We start from the raw sequence: 21,385 nt of genomic DNA, 5'->3' as shown, positions 1-21,385 counted from the left end.
ATCAAGAGAGAATTATTTCAAGTGGGCTATTTACCAATGATCACCAAGGAGAGATATTGGCAGGTTGTGGGAAGGAAATGGAATCAGTGAGGTCTTTTGAGACTTAGCATTGCAGCATCCTACTTCCCACTGAACAACTATGAAGTCTCAGAATGGTTGACTTGGAAAGACCCCATGGTGGGAGTCAAATAGGACAGGCTATCCAAGCATTCTATAGGTGATGAGAGGGTTGTGCCCCTGGGGTATGGGCAGGTCAGACCAAGATCTCCTTATCCCTCCCTGCCCCTTTCTTCCCAAGGCATTTTAGTGAATGGGATTATACAAGTTCAAGTTTGTCTGTTGTCTTTCACCATAGCTTCAGATACAGCCATTTCACAAAAACTTGACCAACCTGTGTATGAATAAACTTCCTTCCTTCCCTGACCTCCCCCTCATCATGATCAGGAGTGATTTTCATGGCAGTCACTAAGTAGAGTATAAGAGGGACTAGGACATCCCTACTTTGAGGCTTGGGAGAGTGTCAAGCTGTATAGCCCTGACTCTTGGGAAATTTAGTTATAAATTGCTTATAGTAATAAGTTCTACACTTATCTGAGATCCTTTTATCAGAGGTATGCTTGGCAGAGAGGCAACAAAATATAGTCAATAGAAGGCTGACCTTGGCGCCAGGGAGATCTGGATTCAAATTCAAAATCACATATAGACTAGGTGACTGGCCAAGACCAAAGCTGAAGCCATAGCCATTCAACTTGACCCAGGCCACTTCATTGTTGTTTATTGTTATGACCTGCCTATGATTCTCTACCCAGTTAGTGACCAGGTTGGGACCTAAGGTCACATCTTCTATCTATACCAAAATCCACACCCTAGATATAGTTTGCTCTTCACGGCAGGTAATAGTTGACCATAACATCTTCCCAGAAAAGTCTAGAGAAGGAAGTGTACAACACTAAATAAGCTCAGTTGTTGCTAAGGCAAACAATAATGGAGATGATGGTAAAATCTTCCCAGCTGAAGGAATTTCAGCAGAAACTGGAGGATGGGGATGGAGCTAGACACATGGCTGAACATTAAAAAAAAATATGGCTGGGCATTCTTACCCAGAGACCAATGGTGTGACAAATTGAGATAATTCTTCATTCAGCTTACCATCCTGTTCCTTGCCCAGAGCCCAATGATTATAGCCTGGACTAGAACTTGATAGCCTCACCTTTCAACCTTCTTGTGACTGAATTTGACGTCCATTTTTTGATATTTGGTTCTATGTGATAGCAGTTTGTTATACTGCAACTCTGATCCTCACCTATACAATACTGTCTTGGCTATGTTGTTTTCCTCTCTCTCCTCCATTTCCCAAATCTGTTTTCTTTCATACTGCTAGATAGCATAGTGGCCCAGGCAACTTTTAAGATCATAAATTACAGATAAATCACTACTCTGACTTTCACAATGAGAAGGTCTCATACCTTGAGAACTGGTTGAGAATTCAGAAACAAGGATTCTTCACTTGAGATTTATTAATGTGTTTTCATAAAAATATTTTGGTATATTTGAATAATTAGATTTCAATATATTTGGTTTCCTTTATAAGATCATGACTTTTATTTCTACATTTAAAGACTTTATTCTCAGAATGAGTCCATGAGCTTTACCAAACTGCCAAAGGCAGCTAACACACAAAAAAGTTAAGAACTACTGCTCTATAGTCTATGCCCTCCCTATTTTACAGATAAGGAAACTGAGGCCCCAAAAGGTTAATTGAGTTCCTATGTCACAGGTAGTAAATCTGAGAAGCTGGATTTGAACCCAGGTCCTCTGACTCTAAAGCCAATACTATGCTGCCTCTTCTAATTAATTTAATTTCCAATTCAACAGCCATTTGTTTAGGGTACACATCATTTGGACCCCTCAGAATATTAAATCTAGTTCTGGAAAGGACCTTAAAAGTCATCTAGTCCATCTTTATCCATTTTCTAAATGAGGAAACTTGGGCCCAGGGAATTGTTGTGACTCACCTAATGTCTTCTACACTTATAGGAGTAAATTGCAGATCTAGGATTGGGACTCAACTCTTCTGTCTCCAGATCTAGTGTCCCTTTCATCACACCCCACTTAGTTAAGCAAGAGTGTGTGCTTACATAATGAGTCATTACAAAATCCATTGAAAAGGAAACTGAATGAGAAAAATTTGGGAAACTGAGAATCTGGGTTGGGTAAATTAGAAAAAAAAACTTCCTGAAGGAGGTGGGACCTTTTAAAAAAGTTGTTATAAGGAAAGAAAAAAAAATTAAGTTTAGGCAGGAAGCTAGATCTCTAAACCACAGAGTAAGATTTGTCATATGTCTTGATCAACATTAGATGAAAACTTATTAGATGAATGTAAAGTCCTTAAAGGCATGGACCATGTATTTTTTCAAAAGCTACTGAGTACTATGTTCTTTGCTGAGTTCTGATCATGAAAGGTTAAAAAAAAAGAATAAAAGAAAGTAGTTCTTGTCTTCAAGACATTGTGCTAGAAAGAAATGGGAAATGGGATTAAGGAGTATAGAACTTAAAATTGTTTTGTCTTGTTTTGGTTTTCTAATGATGAAGAGATGTAAAAACTTGTAGCCTGAAGAGAAGCGATGGATAGAACAAGAGATATTGAAGACCTATTAGAATTAGAAAAGCCTTTTGTCGAGGATAGAATTTGAGCTAAGTCTTGAAGGAAATCATTCTACAATCAATGAGCAAGTCTTTTGTGTCCAGTTCGTTGTTACTACCAAAAAAAAAATTATTGTATATATGGATCTTTTTCTGTTATCCTTGATCTTGGAATACATAGTAGTAGTAATGTATTCTGTGCTATAGGTATTGTTGTGCAAATGAAAGATTCAAGCAGATGCTTTATTTGGTCCTTGCCCTTAAGGAGTTCACAGTCTGGTGACCATAACCTTTCTGGTTGTGTTCAACATGAGTGGTATAAGAGGAAATCACCAAGTGTCTCATAAAATGATGTTGAGACAGCCAGGTGGCACAGTACTTTCTAGCAGTGTGACCTTAGGCAAGTCACTTAACCCAATTGCCTCAGCACCAAAAAAAGAAAAGAAAATGCTGTTGTTTCTGTGTTCCCCTTTAACATTCTTGTTGTTCCAGGTATTTCCTCTATTTTGTGAAATGAGGTATCATTAAAGATATTGTTATGATGATTAGTTCAATAAATAAATATATATATATAAAATCAATAATCAATTATTACACATCTATTACATGGCAGGCATTGTTCAATTTACCAGGGTTACAAAAACAAAATTAAACTGTCTCTGCCTTCAATGAGCTTACACTCTGTGTCATGGAACCCTTTGGCAAGCTGCTGAAACCTACAGAATCTCAGAACAATGCTTTTAAATCCATTAAATAAAACACAAATGATTATAAAGAGGATCAATTATATTGGAAAACATTAACAAATTGAAAAAAAAGCAGGCTCACAGTCTCTAGATAAAGAAAACAATAGTGTGACATAAATACATACCAAGTAAATACAAGATAATTTTTTATCTAACATATAGGGTGAGAGATGAAAAAGGAATATGTTCCAAATATATGAAACAGCCTATTATTGAAAAGCAGAAAGATGGGAAGAACAGTAAGAAAGTTAAAGTGAAACACCGAATGTGTAAGGAATAATAATATGTAATCAACCTGGGGAAAAAATAAAGTAAGACTAATTTATAACAGGCTGAGTATCAAACTATCAAACAGTGGTTCATATTTGATCCTGGAGGTAACAGAGAGTTACAAAAGTATATTAAGAAGGAAAATGACAAAGCCAGACTTGAGGAATATCACTTTAGTATCTGTCTGAAGGATGGATTGGTGAGACAAAAAGGATGTATTGTGGGGAAACCAACTAAGAAGCCATTGTAAAAGTCCAGGCTGGAGGTATTGAAGGTCTGAACTAGAATGAAAGCCCCTTGAGTGGAGAGGTGAAAGAGACCTGGAGATAGGATCAACATAACTCAGCTGCTGAAGAGAAAGCCCACTTAGAAACTGAATGCCTAGGGAAGGTGATGTGAATGTTATGCATTGTGTATGTTATGTACCTAGGTGTAGTTAGGTTGTTAAAGCAAGTGGTATCCTTTCCAATGGAGAGGGGGAGATTGGATTGTATTTACCAATTGTTCATTAATTTCTTTGGAAAGTAAGTTGCCCCCAGTACAAAGAACGGATGGTAAATAATTTCTTGCTACTACTCACCACTTTTACTGTTGTGAGCCTGCAAGAGAGCAGTGACTTCATTTTTCAAATGTTATCTTCCTCTAAAAGATATTTTAACAAAACCTCATAAAAATCCAGGATCCACAATAACCATGTCACAGAGAAGCTAAGATACCTTTTTATTCATCCTGACCAATCATTTACCATGGGCATTCTACCTTCTCAGCACTCCTCCTTTCATCAGTGTGCTATGTGAGTCAGCACAAAGTTTTAAAAAGTTTGAAGTGTGTCCTAATGGATAACTCTGTTTCCTCTGACTTCACTCAATCTTTCGTTCAGATACTGTCAGATATATCAAGCTCTCTGGAAGGTTATTCCATGGTTCATTTGATGGTCATTTGCTGTCTGTCACCCAAGATTCCTTTTAAGTTCTGTCTTAGTGATAGGCACTTTGTCTTTCTTCATCTAGATGTCACGTCACTGACAGACCTTATACTGGGAAAAGTGAGATTTGCTTCTTCAGTGATTCAAAAGGCTTGTGATCTCATCCATGGGGGTGCTTCCTCCAACAGATCACAGCTTTTTTGCCCCTTAGGAGACAGTTAGATGAGTAATCATGTCCCAAAATAATCATCTTTGGTGACTGACCTTTTGGTGGTGAGCTTCTTTCTATTCCGAGCAAGACTGATCTTTGCATGAAATAGACAAAATCTGCCAGACCCAGACCCAAAGACTTTCCAGTTGGGAAGGATCTTCCAGAACTTAAAGTCAGATAGCACAGCTTTTTGGGACCTTTCCTACCCCCCTCAACTCCCAAGATGAAGCATCAAGATAAGAATTTAGTGGAGACATTGCAGAATGGAAGAAGTTTGAGGGCAGGAACTATTTTATTTTTGTCTTGGACACCAGCACCTTGGACAGTACCTGGCACATCATAGCCTCTTAATCAGTGCTAGCTTATTGATAGTGATATTACACACAGTCAGAAGTTAATACATACTTTTCATTCAGTCATTACAGAACAATAGATTACTGGTTCATATGTTATATATGTTATCAAAAGTTATATATCAAAGTAGTGTAGTGTATCCTGAGAAAGCCTATGTGATACTCTGATCTCCTCCAAAAACTTCTTCCTTTATACTAGCTATCTCCTATGCCTGTAGGGTTCTTGCTCCTCTCCTCCATCTCTCACATGAGGTCCTTCCTGTCTCCTCTAGCCGACCACCCCAGTTGTTAGTGCCTCCCCTTTCTCTGAAGTGACCTTGTATTGATTTTGTACATACTTTATATTTCCTCATGTGGATATATGTTCTTTCCCTTGATAGAATATAACCTCCTGAGGGAAGGGACTATTTGATTTTTGTCTTTATATCCTCAAAACATAGTATAAATCCTGTCACATATGAGTAGTTTAATAAATTAGAATTGATTGACCCATGCCATCGGTCATTCACAATTATTCTGTGATAAGTAGCATCTAGTACAATTACCCTTGATCTCAAAAATCTCAACCCCCTCATTGCACAGGTTATGGGTGGATTTATTCCAACCCTACTTTGTTCATTTTAGCCATCTCATCTCGGTGCCATCTCATTTAAAGATATTGTGAAGAAAATTCAACCCACTCACAAACTCATCTGATTTTCCCTATCTGACTTTATTATTAGGTCGATTAAAAATTTCAATTTTATATACTAAAAGGCTTGACAAGCAGTAGTACAAGTAACCATCCCTATTTTATTATGAACTGAAGACTTAAACACTGTCTGCTCAGGAGCTGAGAAAGCCCAAAATTGGTTTCCTGGGGGTGGGGATTGGGTGGATTCCAACAACATGCAAAAACACTGTTAGGAAATGGGGGTTAGGTACAGTCCACAACTTTATTTCCTAAATCCAAACTAAGTGTAAGACTATGTAATTTTATGTAACTTTGAGTTACACTGAGTCATTTGTGTCATTGGGAAATCTGGTTACAACTCAAGTACTCATTTCCAGGGTAATATTTTTAAATGCACAAAAAAATGCATAAGATTGCAAAAAAAACCAATTGTATTTCAATATTTGTCAACATTTTTTTAAATCACCCACTATAGATGAAAAATCTTTGATATAAGAAAGTCAAGTGAAAGATATGGGTACTTAACAACAGTTCAATTCCATTCAATTCAACAATTGTTTATTAGATTTAAATCTCTATTCTTTCACTTATTATTATACTTTGGACAATAATAATAATGCTTAATGTTTATATAGTTCCTTAAGGTTTGAAAAGCTACCTCATTCCATACTAACCAATCCTGGGAGGCAGGTGCTATGATTAAAATAATTTTACATATGAGGAAACAGAGGTCAAACAATAAAGTGACTTGGCCAGGATCACACAGCTGGTAAGTATCTAAGGCCAGGTTTGAACCCAGGTTTTCCTGATTCCATTTTGGACATTCTAACCACTGCTTCCTGGCACATAATTTAACCTTTTGGGGCCTCAGGTTCTTCATCTATAAAATGAAGTGTCTGGACAAAATGATCTGTAAGGTCTCATCCAGCTTTACATCTGTGATCCTAAATACCCAGGGGTTAGTGAAAAGAACACTGGCTCTGGAACCAGAAGACCTGGATTGAAACCCCACCTCCGATGCTTTATTATTTGTGAAATCCTGGGCCAGTCTGGGTTTCTTCATCTGTAAAATGAATGAGTTGGACTAGAAGGTATTGACAATCTCTTCTAGCTCCAGATATAGTTCTAGACCTAAGATTCTAGATATCGCCATAGGGCTGGGTACTGGAGATATAAAGACAAAAACCAAGAGCCCCTCATTTTATGGAGCTTATATTCTGTTATGGGGTGGAGGAAGGAAGAACGGGGGAAAGGAGAGCAACATATACACAAATTAGCAAATATGAAATATGTACAAAAAGTACAAAGTAATTTCCAGGAGACTGGAGCACAGTCTGGGAGGATGAAGAAAGTATCCCTGTAGGAATTGAGTTGAGTCTTGAATTTAGGAAGCTAGGGGTTTTGAAAGGCAGAGATGGAAGAGGAAGCTGACACATTAGGTCTTTGTGAATTAAAAGGTTTTGGCAAGGGAATAAAGTCTCAAAAATATACTGGGGAAAGGAGATGAAAGGTAGCCCAATAGAACATTATAGTGATGCTGAAATAATATAATTTTCTCTGGGATTACTATTATTTGACCACCAGTTAACCAACAGGCACCTGAGCTAAAAGAGGCCCCCTACTCTGGCCTCAAACTTTTTCCTTCCCTAACTCCTATTTTATTCTCTTGAAACACAATAGCAACCCAGACCTAGGGCACAAAGACCCTGAGTTGGTTTATCCCACCCAGGGAAATATAATCCTGCTTGTGTTGGAGGGTCAGGGGTTGGCCCTTCTGGTAAATTCCTGGTCTTTTCTTCCTGCTTATATAATCTCATTCCTACCTGTCAATAATGGATATCTTAAAGAAGCTGATCTGGGGGTGGGGGAGGTGGGGTAGAAAGATAATAATAATAATTCCCATTCCTCAAGTCCTTTAAATTTACAAAGTCCATTTCCCCAACAACACTGCAAGGAAAGTTGGGAAAGGAGTACTGTCCCCATGAGACAGATAATCACACTGGGACTTGGGTATAAATAATTCACTTATTACTTTCCTCTGTCCCACCCCTCCAACGTTTTGGAAACTTAATTTAATTCTGTTCCCTATGATTCCAATCATCCTCCCTTTAAATTTCCAAGACAAATTATTCCTCCTTAGCTACCATTATTCTATATGTATTTCTCACCTATTAGAAAATAAGCTTCTTAAGGGCAAAATTTTTTTTCTGTCCTCAAAACTTACCTTACCACAAGGGCACATAGTGAGCCCTTGATAATTGCTTTTTTCATTCATTTGTACCGTTTCACTTTTGACATTATATCTCCAGCATTGCCATATGTAGCCTGACACATAGTAAATGCTTATTGATCAAACTGTGTTTCAATATCCTTAACAAAACAAAGAAATAAAGTTAGTTTGGAATAACTTGAGCTTAAGAAGCCTGTGTAATTTCCTATGAAGGCTGCTTTCTTTTCTAAGTGCTTATAAACTATCTTTTCAATAGTCAGTACTGAAAACTTGATGGTGATTGAAATCAAGTGATCCTCCCTCTAGTGGCTGGAATCTTTCCCCAATTTTTGATGACCCAGATATCCCTCTCTATTGTTTTCTAGTGCACACACACACACACACACACACACACACACACACTCCAAAAGTTTTATGAAATTATTCCAAAGTGACTCCATGACTCCATGTGTAAATGCCTTGATTATCCTAAGAGAAAAACCATGTGTACATAGAGTTGTGAATTCATTTAAATAATCTATGTGCAAAAGTCCCATTTGTTTTAACATTGTTTTAATCAGCAAAAAAAAAAAAAAGCATAGATGTCAAATGATAACAATAGTCTGGAAGGGACAGAAAGCATCTTAAGAGTTAAGATCCAATGAGATCCCAACAGATTGGAAAATTTGGGCAAATAGAATACAATAAAATTGAATGGGGGACATGTAAAGACTCAGGGTCAAAAAATCAACCTCACAAGTACAAGAAGAGAATAGAAAGAAAGAAACAAAACAGTTTCCTCCCACCCCATGCATTCTCTTTGCTGGTCACATTTTACATGGGTCAGCAGTTAATTTGAAAAAGACCTGGTGGTTTTAATGTACTTTAAGCTCAATTCAAATTTGGATTGGATTAAAGAGAGTATATTAAACAGGCATTTATTAAGCACTTACTGTGTGCCAGATATTTTTGGGTATAGGATCCACAACAAAGAAAGTTACAATCTCAATGTATCATGCCTTGGGCAGAACATGACTGAAGTATTGTGTTGAGTTCTAGGAACCACATTTTAAGAAAAACAGTGATAAGCTTGAGAATAGAGAAAGATAATCTGTCTGGCAAAAGGCCCTAAAATCATATATATGAGACATTATTTCAATGAACTGAATGAATGAATCAGCAAATGAAAAAGAATTTATTAAACACTTATTATCTACCAGGCACTGGTTAAATGTGAAGTATACAAGTAATTAAAACAGTCTCTGGCTCCCAAATGCTTTCATTCTAATGGGGAAAAAAACACATCTATATAAAATCTTTATAAAAATGGTCTAATGTATATGGAGAGTATCCTTGATGTGTGCATTCAATGCTTACCTGTGTGATCTTGAGAAGGCCACATAATATTAATTGTTAAATCTCAATTGTCTCGTCCATAAAATAAAAGAAGATGGATTAGATCATCCCTGAATTCCCTAACTCAAAGACTCTGCTGGAACAAGGTTCTGTCTCCCATGCCTAGGTCAGCTTTATATGATCCCTTACTTGACACAATAACGATAGCTTTGCCCCCATGATCTTTGGATCATGGCACAAGACAGATATAATCACTAGAAATGTTTCTGGCTGTCACAGATGATGTTCTATGCAAAGCCAAAATGGAAGGAAATTCTCTATGGCTAGCAAGGTTCCCCAGATGCTTCTGTTTTTAGACAATATTGTACTGGTTGTATTAAGCCACCAAGATAAGAAATCTTCTTAAATGAGATCCACAACCACACAAAAGACTTGGAAACATAATAATTCACATGGGAAAAGCCAAATGGATGAAGATTGTTTTTGCTTAGATTATAATGTGCAGTTGAATGGGTCACCCTGCCAATGTTCTTTTTTGTATATGATGTGATGATTTTTTTGTATATATGTGTATATACATATAAATATATATTTACAATATACACGTGCATATTTATGTAAACATACACACGTTCATATATAGGTGTACATGCATACAAATATAAACATATATATGGAATGGAATTACAGATGGAAAATTAGTTGGGCCCAGAATTAAACAGCAAGAATATTTGTTAGGTTTTCTTTGAAAAAGTATTCAATGGTCTCAGCATTTTTCAACCACTTCCTAACACAAAGATCCATATTTTAACACCATTGTTAATGGTGCTATGTTTTATGAATTATGAAACACTATAATTTCAGAAGTTTGGGTGATCAAAGTTTTGGGCAATGGAGAAGGGACATAGAGGGACATGATATTGATGATGACTCAGAAACAGGTGACATAAATGATACCAGCTGAGAAGAAGATGCTTTAAAAACAGAGGTAGACTAGTAACATAATGTTAAGACAATATCAGATGGACACTTGGACACTGTTCTGGTGCTCATGAAAGATGAAAAGTTGTCAGAGATGATTTTGTCCAACAATCCATTCCATGACAACATGAGGGCTGCATAAAATAGGGCAATAGTTATTTACCAAAGGTGAATGTGGAGCATGTTCTATATAAAGCCCAAGTGAAAGAAAACCAATCATTTAAGCACCTACCATGTGTCAGGCACTTTGATAAGAACTGGCCTCTGGTCTGCTAGGTGAATCCTCTATGAAGGGTTTTTGGGACATCAACAACAAGAATCACACAGGATGAAAAAATATGGAGGTTTCAGTTGACACTTGCAGAAAATATTTTTACACAAAGATTCCACTGAAATATTCAAGTATATTCTTCCATTGTCATATTCCAGCCATGAATCCCATCCCATCTAGTTTTGGTGATATCACTAAGCTTGCATTTATTTCCTCTTTTTGCGATTTCAAACTCACTTTATAAATGACCAAAGCCTAGGCAGCTAGGGGGTGCAGTGGATAGAGCAGCAGCCCTGAAGTCAGGAGGACCTGAATTCAAATCAGACCTCAGACACTTAAAACTTCCTAGCTGTGTGACTCTGGGTAAGTTCACTTAACCCCAATTGTCTCAGCAAAATAAATAAATAAATAAAAATAAATGACCAAAACCATAAGTTTTATTTCCAGTCTGGGCTTTAGCACTTGCACTTTGGCCTTCAGGAATATTGGCTCATTTGAGGATATCTATTCCAGCTGCAAAACCTCATGGTTCTGCCTTTGCCCCTCACCTTTACCATAGTTATATTTGAGTAACACCCACCCAGCATCCACACCACTGCCTAGAACCTCCTTCTTGAATTGAAACAAAGCATAGGAAAGGGAAAAGAATGATAGAACTGGTATCTTCCAACAAGTCCTTGCCAAGCATTTCCTGGGAGGAACTTGCCATCAGCATCAAGCCCCCATGCCAGGTTAAGTAAATATGTCCCATCTTCTTCCCAGGATACATAATAGTACATAATGAATACATATAACCTGTCACTAAATGCTCCCCTGTTTTGTTTTTACCTTTTATTTGGTATCTAAAGCCCTTCACAAGCTAGCTCCAACCTACATATCTAGATACTAATCATATTAATTCTTTTCACCTATTTGTATTTCAATCAAACTGGATTACTTATTCTCCATTCATGACATTTTAATTCCAGGCCTTTTTCAGGCTGTCCCCATGCATCTGGAATGCTCTCCCACCATCACATTCTTTCAAGGCTTCTTTAAGATTTCTCCTCCCTTACAACTTACTATGCACTTAATTTTCTGGGTACATGCTGTATCCTCCTGGTACAATAAAAACTCCATGAGAGCATATTTTGTATTTGTCTTTATATCCCCAGTATCTGAAACATAAAAGATGCTTAATAAATGTTGGCTAAAGAGAATACTTTTCATTGGGCATGGTGAAGAGTGTCTCTTGTCACTCTGTTGGGGAGTATAAGGCAGGTAAATTGCTTGAGTTTGGGGGTTCTGAGCTACAGGAGGGTGAGAACCAATCAGGTGTTCACACTAAATCAATTTAGTGAGCCCCCAGAAGAGGTGGGCCATCAAACTTCCTGAGAAGGGGTGAACTGGCCCAAGACAGAAAAACAGAGTAAGCTAAAGCTTTTTGGTGATGATCGATAGTGGGTCAATGAATGACCATTGTATGTCCAGCCTGAGCAAAAGAGACAGTTGAGAGATATTCAGACAGAGAAGAGAGACAGAAAGACAAAGAAAGACAGAAAGAGAATTATTATTTCTTCCTGTGAATTACACAACTTTTCTGCTTCTATTTTTTTTCCCATCTTACCTATTGTTCTCCAAACTATTAAGTTCTACAGTTTTTATCTGGTCTTTTTTTATACTCTGACAAATTTTAGTTGAAAGACCTCTTGAACATGCCAGAAAGTCTCCTGCCAACCATGTTCTGTCCTGTCCTTCTGAGATGTGCTCTGTCCCTCCCCAGGATCCCAGTATCCCCATGCTTTAAAAGAGTATGACATCTCACTTTGCAAATGCTCATCTAGGGCTTGGTCCAGGAAACCGAACTTTGTTCTTTGTATCCAACTCTTTACTTACTATAGCTTTTCTCATCCAAAGTTCCCAAACTTCAACTGCAAAGAGAAATTAAAACACATTGCATTTGTCCTGAAGCCCTTTGGTTGCCTACATAAGACTTTAGAGTCCTTTAATTGTCCAAACAGATTTAGTCAGAGAATGAAAGAGGTAGAAGGAAGGATGAGTTTAATCAAAGAGAGCAATTGCATAGTTCTTTTTTTTTTAATTTTTATAATAACTTTTTATTGACAGAACCCATGCCAGGGTAATTTTTTACAGCATTATTCCTTGCACTCACTTCTGTTCCGATTTTTTCCCTCCTTCCCTCCACCCCCTCCCCTAGATGGTAAGAAGTCCTATATATGTTAAATATGTAATTGCATAGTTCTTAATATTAGACTTAGAATCAAAACTTTTTAAAACAATGGAAAGATTTAAGGCAGAACTACCCCTAGATGGTCATCATGGAGATCATAGGATCCTAGATTTAGAATTATAATGGATTTTGGATGCTAGCTTAGCCAATCCCACCATTTTCTAGATAGGGAAATAGGATCCTAGAGAAATTAAGAGTAATTTGACCCAAATCACACAGAAGTATGGATTTGAACTCAGTTCTTGTGATTCCAAATTGAGTGGTCTTTCCATTTTATCACTTTGTAAAGGCAATATGGTAGAGAAAGTATAGACTGGATGAATGAATGAATAAAACACTTATTAAGCACTTATAGCTTAGTATGGAAGTTGAATCCAAGGCATTTATTAGGTCAGGGCATTAGAAGAGTCATCAATGTGAATACTGACACCGCTAACAATCCAGCCCCATAAACAACTTTATGGAGCTTTCAATTTCATAGCTGTGTTATCATTGATTAATAACTCTAGCACTTATATCACACTTTAAAGTTTATAAAATAAATTAGAAGTTATATCATTTGATCTTAACTACAATCCTGTAATTAAATATTATTATGAGCAGTCACATATTGTGCTGGGAGTTAAGACTCATCTTCCTAAGTTCAAGTCTGGCCTCAGACACCGGAGCAAATTGCTTAAACCTGTTTGCCTCAGTTTCCTCATCTGTAAATAAATTGAAGAAAATGGCAAACCACTCCAGAATCTCTGCCAACAAAACCCCAAATGTGGTCATGACTGAAAAGGCTGAACACCACCAACTAAAGGTACTATTATTATGCTGGTTGTGTGGATGAGTAAAGAGTTTGGAAGCACTAAGTGTCTGAGGCAGGATTTGAATTCAGGTTTTCCTGACCCTCAAATTCTGTGTTCTAGCCATTGAACCAGCTCACTGCAAATGGTGATACATCAGAATGGCTAATCCACTTTCTTGATAAGGAATGCTTAAGTGAGGAACACTTACTCCTTCAATTCCTTAGGAAATAAGAACCAAATTTGGAGTTTTGGAAGTAGATTTGGAGTTAGAGAACTTGACTTTGTCACTCAGTACCTGAATACTCAGAATCCTCTGAGCCTCAACTCTTCCATTTATAAAAATGAGGAGGTTGGACAAGATGACCTCTAAAATCCATTCTGCTTCTAGAACTATGATCCTAAGATATTTCTGAAATCCAACCCAGGACACTCAATTTGAAATGGAAGTCATAAATCATGTAGAATAATAATAATAATCAAATGTTATCTCATCTCTGCCTTCTGTTTTCTCAGGCTTTCTTCAAGGCTCAGCTGAAATTCCACTTTCTAGAGGAAACCTTTTTCTAACCACCTTAATGATGGTGCCTTTTCTCTGAGATTATCTCCCATTTATCCCATATGTATCTTGTTTAGACATAGCGGTTGGTATGTTGTTTCCCATGAACTCCTTGAGAGCATCTCTTGATGTTGCAGATGAAAATGATGTGAACACCATCTGAACTTTAGGGCGAGCCTGGTTCTCCAAAGATTCACAAAAAATCAAGACTCTCAAATGAGGAGAGAGAGGAAGGGAGAGGCAGACAGAAATACAAAAAAGAACAGGAACTGTCTTTTGTCTTTCTTTGTATACCTAACACTAAGTACAATGCTTTGTACATAGTAGGTGCTTAATAAATGCTTGTTGACTGACTCAGCTTTTTTCTTCTCTCTGATTGCCTAGGTTCTGTCAGAAACCAGCTTAATACATATTTGCTCATTCTTGACCATTACAGGAAAGATCAAACTATGTTAGCTTTTTCATAGGATCATCTTAAATTCAGAAAAGTTTTTGAACCATTTAAGTTATTCATATTTAGGACATTTTGAAAAATCTTCACTCAACATTTATATTTGTGTGCATTTCTGCACCTGATCTTAGCTCTGCCTGAATCTTTCTCTGTCTTCAATTATATAAGAGTCTACTGATGTCTACAACATGATATCACTGCACTATATATATATAATATGTGTGTATGTTATATATTTCCGGTGTTGAAGATGAAGGAGCTTGTATGGGTTTAACCTTCCTTGGTCGGGTTCCTTGCAGGCTTTCTGTATTTAATACTTGTTTTATCTGAAGCCTGTGGAGGTTCTAAAATATTAGAAGACACTTTCTGAGAACCACCTTTCTAGTGGCCTGAAGCTCGATCCTTGATGTTGGGCAACAAAGTCATCCTCTGTAATCTCTTGATGTTGCAAATGAAAAAAGAAGATGGTGTTCACATCATCTGAACTTTGGGGCAAGCCAGGTTCTCCAAAGGCTCATCAAAGAATCAGACCCTCAAATGAGGAGAGAGAGGAGGGGAGAGGAAGACAGAGATACACAGAGAGAGAGATCGAAAAAGAGAAAAGGAGGGAGGGAGGGAGAGAGGGGGGAAAGGGAGACAGAGATACAGAGAGAGAGATTGAAAAAAAGAAAAGGAGAGAGGGAGAGAGAGAAGGGAAAGGGAGACAGAGATACACACAGAGAGAGATTGAAAAAAAGAAAGGGAGGGAAACAGAGAGAAAAAAAGGGAGACAGAGAGAGAGAAAGTAAAGGGAAGAGGAAAAAGAGAAAAAAGGAAGAAGAATAGAAAGAAAGAAGGAGAGGGGGAGACACACACACACACACACACACACACACACACACACAGAGAGAGAGAGAGAGAGAGAGAGAGAGAGAGAGAGAGAGAGAGAGAGAGAGAAACTCAAAAACTCAAGCATCCAGAAACATACATAAAATGAAATCCGAATGGGAGGGTTAACTCCACTGTGGCTGAAGAGGGCCCCTAAATAATCTCAGACCAGGTTTAAAGGGAGTGAAGTTGGGGTTTCACAGCAGCCATCTTTGAACATCCTCCTTTCTTTAAGCTTTAACCTCAAAAAAAAAAAAACTTTCCATTGTTATAGCCCCCATTCATCCTTCATTCAAAGTCATTCACTCTGCATTAATTACCACTTTCTTCCAGGCACCGGGAAGTTGGGGTTTTCAAAGCAACATACTTCTAGGCCTCAGCTTTTTATATGCAGAGGCTGCTGGAATGGCCCTCCCCCACTTGGAAATTGCCCCCTCCCCTCATTTTTGCATACTGTAATTGTTCATAAAAAAAAAAAAGACAAAAGGATGATTTCATGCTTCCAGGACAGCTGTTTGCATTTCTTTTATTGCTCCTTCCAGCTGTGACTGGCAGCAGAAGGTCCTTTAGCAGGTGTCCTGGCTGCTTCTTGGTAATTTTTAACTTTCCCCCACGTTCTTTTATGTCTGTCACATTTGGGGGGGCATTCTTCCCCTGCCCTCTTGCCTGATGCTGTTTCTTTCTACCCCACCCCCAGCTCTTTCTTAAATCAACCTGCCCTGGATTTCCCTTCTATGTCACCTTCTTTTGGAGTCATTTAAGAAGAAGGAAAAGGATTGCCTTTAGACTTCCAAATCCCATTTAGACATGTTAAATATACCGTAATTGGATCTTTGACACCGCCTTTGCTCTCGTTCCCATGGGTTTGGCCACTCTGGAATTTATGCAGTCGGCAAGGGGTGTTGATGGAAAATTAGTACACAGATGACAAAGGAAAACTGGACCCTGATGGTAAAAAAAAAAGAGAGAGAGAAAGAGAGAAAGAGAGAAAGAAAGAGAAAGAAAGAAAGAAAGAAAGAAAGAAAGAAAGAAAGAAAGAAAGAAAGAAAGAAAGAAAGAAAGAAAGAAAGAAAGAAAGAAAGGAAGGAAGGAAGGAAGGAAGAAGGAAGGAAGGAAGAAGGAAGGAAGAAGGAAGGAAGGAAGAAAGAAAGAGTGTGTATGAGAGAGAGAGAGAGAAAGAAAGAAAGAAGAGAGAGAGAGAGAGAAAGAGAGAAAGAAAGGAAGGAAGGAAGGAAGGAAGAGAGAAAGAAAGAAAGAAAGGAAGAAAAAAAGAAAGAAGAGAGAAAGAAAAATCCTTATAATTTATTTTCTTCCTAATCCCATTCACAATGCACAACTCCACTTAAGTAGTCTTTAATAGTCTAAAATTAAATAATGAAAAACTCATGTTTTAAGCCAATCTAGACATACTATGTCCCAAAAGTCTTAGTGCATTAAAAAAAAAGTTTACTTGCCCTAAGACTTTTGGGACACCCTGCAGCCACATATCTAGTCTAGCTCCCCATTTTATCATATGAGAAAAGTGAGGTTTAGAGAAATCAAATGACTCATCCAAGTAACAAAGGTGTGATTTGAATCCTGGCTTTTGACCTTAAGTCCAATTCCTTTTCATGCACAATTCTGCCTTTCCATTTTTCTTTACTTGGGAGGGGTAGAGGGGGTTAAGCATTGTTCTAGGAATAAAAGAAAAAAGACAACAAGTATATTTGTTTAAATGAATTTGAAATAATCATTGTATTGTTATGTTACATCTTATTATGTAATATCATAGTACACTGTATTTATATTGCATTTTTAAAATTTGCAAAGTATTTTGATTATATGGTCCTTATAATAACCCTTTGAGGTCAGAATTATTATTATTCTGCTTTGCAAGTGAGGAAGCTAAGATTAAGTGACTCATCTAGGCTCACGGGGAGAAGTGAGTATCAAATTCAGATCTTTCTGTTTTCAAGTCTAGCCTCAGCAATTCCAATAGACTTGTGATGGCAAGTGCCATCCACATCCAGAGAGAGAATTATGGAAACTGACTGAGGATCAAAGTATAGTATTTTCACCTTTGTTGTTGTTTGTTTGCTTGGTTTTTTTCTCTTTTTTTTTTTTTTCCTTTTGATCTGATTTTTTTTTTTTTTTTGCATAGCATGATAAATGTGGAATTGTGTTTAGAAGAATTGCACATTTAACTTTTAACAGATTGCTTGCTGTCCTGAGGTAGTGGCAGTGGAGAAGAAAGGGAGAAACAACATTTTGCAAAGGTGAATGTTGAAAATTATTTGCAAAAATATTACTAAAATAATTTTTAAGACATGCATATTAAACAAACAAACAAACAAACCAAGCCTCACTGTATCCCAATACTTAGCTACTTCCTAATGAGCCAGCTAGCTTTTATCAAGTGACTGTCATGGACCAGGTACTGTGTTAGATGCTACACACAAAGGCAAAAATTATATAATCCACTTTCCTACAATGAATTTATACTCTATTAGGAGAGTCAGAATGCACATAATTTAAAAAATTATATAAGAGGACAACTCCCTCCCAAATAGTCAAATGGACTATTTGTGCCTGACCTGTGACAGAGCTACCCTAGCTTGTACTGATATAATCAATCAAAGCCAGACACACTGTATATTGACCCCCAACATTGTGACATGATTTTGATCCACTTTGAGCACACAATACAAACAACAACAACAACATCTTTAAAAATAAAACTAAGATAGATAAAATTAAATGTAAACATTGTATGATATTAGATCACATTTATTATTAGTCATGTGTTAAAGGAATTCCTTGATATATCCCTCTAGAATATAAGATCAATATGAGTAGTGATTGTTTGATTCTTTCTATTCTTATTTCAATGCCTGGAAGGTGGTGGATTCTTAACAATTATTGATTTACTGGTTGGTTAATATTTAAGAAAGGCTTAATAGCTCTAGACAGGTTTTTGAAAGACTTGAAATTATTACAATATATGAAGCTTTTCTGGCTCCCCTTAATTCTAGTGCCTTCCTTACAGTGATTATTTCCAATTTGTCTTAGCTTGTTTGTGCACAATTGTTTGTGTGTTGTCTCTTCCAAGAAACTGTAAACTCCTTGAGGACAGGGACTATCAAATGCCTTTCTTTATATCCCCAATGCTTATCAAAGTGCCTGACACACAGTAGGTGCTTATTAAATGTTTACTAACTGATGGACTAACTAGAAAGAAAATGTAACCATCCTCTGATCTATCTCCTTTATATTATAAGCCAAAAAAATTGGTCCAGACAGATGAAGCTGAGATATATTTGAAATAGTCCTATGACATTTAGCGTGGGAAGATGTGAATTCAAATCCCAGCACATAAGCATCTCAGGATGTTTTCAGTGGAGTTATGATTCCAGGAAGTGCCATAAAGAACATTATGATTTAGTAAATATAACAGGGGATCTGGAGTCAAGAAGAATTCTGAGTTCAAATCTTGCCTCCTACACTTACTATCTGTGTGATCTTGGACATGTCAATGAAACTTCTGGGCTTCTTAATTTCCTCATTTGTTAAAAGGAAATGGAGGTGGTTGATTAGGAAATAATGTATGGCAATAACAGAAAGAGCTTTGTAAACCTAAAAGAGCTATAGAAATATTGTCTGTTATCTTTATTTTCTACTGTGAAACAAAGGGGTAGAAAATCCCTTCAAGTTCTGAAATCTTCTTACCTAATTACATAACTAATTTAATCTAAACTACTTTCTTAAAGTCGAACAGCTAATTAGGATGACAGCCTGGATTATAGCTCAACTCTCTTCACTGCCAAGACTCTATTATAGCATCCTGCCTCAGTGCCTATAAACTTGACTAATCAGAAAAGATAGTTCCAGGAAACTGAATGGATGCCCATCAATTGGAGAATGACTGAATAAATTACGGTATATGAACGTTACTGAATATTATTGTTCTGTAAGAAACGACCCAACAGGATGATCTCAGAGAGTCCTGGAGAGATTTGTATGAACTGATGCTGAGTGAAGTGAGCAGAACCAGGAGATCATTGTACAACAGCAAGATTATATGATGATAAATTCTGGTGGACTTGACTCTCTTACAAGAGATGATTCAGGCCAATTCCAATAGACTTGTGATGGAGAGAGACATCAGCACCCAGAGAGAAGACTGTGGGGACTGAATGAGAATCACAACATAGTATTTTCATCTTTTTTATTGTTGTTTGCTTTTTTTTTCTTTCTCTTCTTTTTTCTTTTTTGATCTGATTTTTCTTGTGCAGCATGATAAATGTGGAAATATGTACAGAAGAACTGCATGTTTAACATATATAGGACCACTTGGTATCTAGAGGAAGGGGTGGGGGAAGATAGGGAGAAAAAGTTGGAACACAAGATTTTGCAAGGATGAAAGTTGAAAACTATCTTTGAATGTATTTCAAAAATAAAAAGCTATTATTTAAAAAAAGAAAAGAAAAGAAAACTCCAAAAGGCAGGCTGGTATCATAGTTAGAATGCTGGAGATGGTTTAAGTTTCACCTCAGGTATTTATTGTGTGTGACTTTATCCAAGACATTTTTGCATTCTGACATCAGTTTACTCATATGTAAGAGGGGAAAGTACATTATTAGTTTTTTTTTTTAATGAGGATCAAGTGAAATCATGTATATAAAGGTGAAAGTGGTTTTTCATTTCCTGATGATCACTTTTTAATTCTCATTTGTCCAATTACTTCTGACTTTTTTATATATAAACTTCATCTAATCACTTTTCCAAAAACCTACCCAACTTCCTGCTGAAAATCTTCTCCAACCCCTCTTAATTCTAATTCTTCCCTCTGTTTATTATTTCCTATTTATCTGTATAGTGCTCTTGCCTGCCTCATGAGAGTATAAGCTCCTCAAGGACAGGGACTACCTTTTGCCTCTTTTTATATACCCAGCACTTAGCAGAGTGGCTAGAATATAGTAGGTGCTGAATTAATGTTTGTTAAATGATTGATCACTGAATTTGGATCATAGAATTTAGAGCTATAGGGACATTAGAGTTCAACAATTCAAATTCTTCATTTCACAGATGAAGAAACTAAGGCCCAAAGATGGAAAATGATGTCTCCATGGTCATAACATCATCTAAAAGGTAGCTAGATGGTGCAGAAGCACTGCACTGGTCCTGAAGACTGGAGGACCTGAGTTCAAATTTGTCCTCAGAAACTTAACAATTCCTAGCTGTGTGACCCTACCTAAGTCACTTAATCTCAAGTGCTTCAGAAAAGCATAACATCATCTAAAATGGCAAACAGAGGATCTACCAGCCTTTTAAACTAACTTGAGCTTACTCCTCATGTTCCATAAAAATAAAAACATCCATCCAGAAATTAAACATGCTCATTGAAAATGCCTAAATGTTCATTGAAAGATTCCCTAAATAAAGACTCCCTTTACCAATATAGATTGAAGGTCACCTGCCAATAATACCAGCTTGCATTTATATAACATTTTAAGGTTTGTAAAATGTTTTAGATCAAGAGTTATTAATCTCATTTTGTTATAGAAATATTTGGCAAAGCCTATGGTTGTTGCCTTATAGAATTCTTCTCACAACTTTTTTTTTAAAAAGTTTTTATTTTAAAATTTCAATATATGGAATAAAACAATCATTTTCATAATATAGTATAATAAAAAAGATGATTGCATATGAAACTGCAATTCTGTTATGTATTATCTGCTTTTTAAAATGCACAATAAAGTTATCAAATAAATTTCCTTTTTTCTTTTTTTATCCTCTCTTGGAGGGATGGGTCAAGTGGACAGTGGGAGAGTGGGGTAGAAAACAAGGACACACCGATATGGTTTTAAAAA

Source organism: Antechinus flavipes, chromosome 3 (genome assembly GCF_016432865.1).
Source record: "Antechinus flavipes isolate AdamAnt ecotype Samford, QLD, Australia chromosome 3, AdamAnt_v2, whole genome shotgun sequence".
Lineage (NCBI taxonomy): Eukaryota > Metazoa > Chordata > Mammalia > Dasyuromorphia > Dasyuridae > Antechinus > Antechinus flavipes.
Note: the sequence above shows the minus strand (reverse complement) of the source record.